The sequence below is a fragment of the Trachymyrmex septentrionalis genome, unplaced genomic scaffold (assembly GCF_001594115.1).
Source record: "Trachymyrmex septentrionalis isolate Tsep2-gDNA-1 unplaced genomic scaffold, Tsep1.0 scaffold454, whole genome shotgun sequence".
In the NCBI taxonomy this organism is placed as follows: Eukaryota; Metazoa; Arthropoda; class Insecta; order Hymenoptera; family Formicidae; genus Trachymyrmex; species Trachymyrmex septentrionalis.
In genome coordinates this window covers 13,141-16,841 of record NW_017305627.1, presented here as the reverse complement: position 1 = coordinate 16,841, position 3,701 = coordinate 13,141, and positions in this window count along the sequence as shown.

Genomic DNA, 3,701 nt, shown 5'->3' with positions numbered 1-3,701 from the left:
TTTTATATATATTTTATTAGAACACGGATTAAAAAGATATTACTGTTTATTAAAATAACTTATGATCCAGATAGTATCCGTCATTTTTGTCGTATTATATTCAAACGCGTGATTTAGAATGATCTGTAATTTTCTCACAATTTTGTTATCATTTTGAAAATATGTATAAACCATCCTTAATTCTCTGCCTCTACATTTAATCGACTATAACACTTATTCAAATTTAAATATTTTTTCCACCGTATAGTTTTAAGAAGATCGTAAATAAGAATAGTCATATTGTAAATAGCACTGGCACACAGATTTACGTGTCATCGATACATCACTACATACTACTACATCATCTCTCACGCACATGTAGGTACACGTAAATTTTTGTATAACAATAACGTTCTAATTGGACGTCTAACATTCTAACAAAAAGAACATCAGGTACTCGTAACGTATCGGAGATTTTGATGCGTCTTTTACAGGCTGTTATTGAACAAAAAAAAATTATACGTGTCAAGCCGTTTCAGCCATTAGCCCATAATTTCGAAGAAATCGATGATTTAAATAGTTATTGTAATAATTTGAAAAACACACTGCATTGAAAAATATTAATACCTTTATAAATTTCACTTTATTTCAATGTTGATGATAAAATTACATCTGAGTGGACGATTCTGAATCTCGGATTATATTAGTAGACCGCGCACCAATCGAAATGTTGCTCACTTCAGTAAGTATTCGACTCATTCGCGCGCGCAGCGATTTTCTGAACTATTTTAGAAGAAATATTTTAATAAAATATATCAGCATAAAAAACGAAATATTCATGATGAAATCGCATATGCTAACAGAGTGGAAAATGCGATTATCGATGTTAAGCAAGATAAAACATCTTTGTCCCTGTCAGAACAATATATATCTGATAGATTGAAAGTTTTTAGATTAAATTTTATACTAAATATAACTTACTTAAAAAGGTTTTACCGTTTTGCTGTTACTTTTTTATGATAACATATGTCAAGATCAAGTTCATTGAAGATAAAAATTCTGATAGTATGTTTATTCGATTACATTACTCAACGTTACTTCTTTCACAACATTTTTTAAAGATGCCCATCTCTTACAAATATTTAATAATAAAAAGTAGTAATTAAGTATTTATTTTAAATAATTGTTTTTTAGTATATTTTTAATATTCAAAATAAGTATTTTGTATTTACATGTTGTGTACAGACAATACAGACAACATACATATGTCGTCAAGGTCATAGTCACTGATTGTGGTGGGCTCTCTATTTTATGTTACGACAGGTTTTTAAGTGTTTTACAATGTAAATATTTTGACGCACAATGTCAATAAAAATAGCTTACGAAATAAATGTATACACATGTGTAATACTAACCCAAGAATAGCTGCAGAAATCGGAACACTTAAGATAATGACGTTTAGAAGTAATGATACAGAAATATATTTAACATTAAATTCCAAAATGCAGTTATGTCATGATGCGAAACAAAAATAATAACAAAATAAGTACATGCTAATTAATAAAAAATGTATACTATCCATCCAACTATTATACTAATTATCCAGTTATGTAGTCTTTGGTATTCCTTTGGCGCTCCAAGGGCTTCCAACGAGTCGTCTACTATAGCAAGTTTACGTAAGCACGTTTCCAATTCCTTTGAAAAAATCATATTGATCGATTATGCGACACAGAACAAAATTATTGTAATTTTATATTTGAGTAAAAATTGTTGTTGCAATGTGTATAGAAAATGTGACAGATAAAGAGTTATGTTATAATAGCGTAAGCATTAAAATTAATGTTTTTAAAATTTTTAAATTTAAAACAAAAATTTTTTTTTAAATTTAATTTAGTTCATTGCACAATTCTATGAAAAAGATTACATGTTAACAAAGTAATAAATATAAACATAAAATATGATACAATATACTATGGTAGCTTGCAAATGGTTAGAGGCGTTAGCAAACCTGCTGTTACTTGTAGCCTACCAGCAAAAAACCAGGACTAAAATGATGCAATGATTAGTGAAGCAATAGTTTAAATCATCCACATGCGCGCGTGCGCACACACACACACACACCCGCGCGCGCGCGCGCGCGCATACAGCCAGGCGCACGCACCTACACACATACCAGTTACAACCTCTCTTAAATACTGTGAGTGACGCATTAAAATACGAGACAGCAGAACAAAAGCAGGACAAAGAGCGAGAGATTTTTATTGCTGCAAGAAAAGAGTTAAAATATTAAGGAGTAGAAGAAAGCAGTACAGAACATAGTGGAACGATAAGTAATTTTGATACCTGGTGACAAGGGGGTTAAAAGTAAAATAAAGTTCAGAGTTCAACTGAAAAAAAGGCGTCAAAGATATAGAGAAGTATTGAAGCAAAAAAACAAGAAAAACAGTACAGGTTTAGAACAAAATGTTGCCATATCTAAGCCAGCCAAATCTCTGGTAAATACATAGTTAGATATATTGTCGTATTTACGGACGCAGTAGGAGATGCGGAGACAAGAATTTTGGATACACTGTACACAATTTAGAAGTTATTGACAGAGTTGGGTTAAGTTAAAAAAATAAAAGTTAAGTTTCAAAGTTAAAAAGTTAATAAATTTTAATGTAACTTAACTTAGTTACATTTTAGACTCTTAACTTTTTAACTTTATTTAGTTACATTTTATATCCATAACTATTAATTTTTTATTTAATTCTTTGAAGTCAAGTCTCAGACATAAAATGCGGCAATAGCTTAATATATATAACTTAAAATGAGATGAAAATGGCAAAAGTGAGCAAATTTACTATGTGTTAACCAATGAAATTATAAATATTCTAATAAATTTTTTCACTTTTGTAATTTTCACCTCATTTTAAATTATTCAATCGACCCCCAGATTTCAATCTGTTAGAAACCGTGTATTTTGGTGTATTAAGTGTCTGATATGTTGAAATCTATTATTCCTTATTATTATCTCTATTCCTCGTATTGTGTCTAAAACTTTAGTCATAACTACAGGCCAGTATTTATATTATATACTAAACAATATATTGTATATATCAAAACATGTAAATAAAAGATAGAGTATTTTTTAAATAAAGTATATATTTGTCATTTCTATTATTTGTAAGATTGAAATCCTGAAATCATGAATTTAAAAAATAAAAAAAAACAAAGTTAACTTTTAACTATTCAATTTTTTTTATTAACTTAACTTTTAATTAATTTCGTTATAAATTATCTTAACAAGTTATCTAAGTTAAATTTTCAAGGATGTTAACTTTAACAAAAAAGAAAGTTAACTTAAACTCTGATTATTGATTAAAAGCTGGAACGTAGATAACATCGGCATAATCATAAAATAATGAAATAACGAGTAATTGAGAAGAAAAGAGTTTTGAAATACAAGGAAAGGATGTGACCAAGGGGACAAAGTAGACGGGCGTAAGCAGCTCGCCATTTGACGGGTACGTGTGACTCGAATGTCCATGAAGAGTCAACATGGACACCAAGTATCTTAATAGAGGAGGAGCGAGGAATTGGAACGGAGTTAAGAGAAATATCAAAGGATTGAATATGGGTATTAAGACTTTAAATACAAAGCGCTTTCCCGGTCCGAGTGTTAAGATGTTGAACTACTATCTAATATACATTCAATTAAATTGAATTAATATTTCAGAATT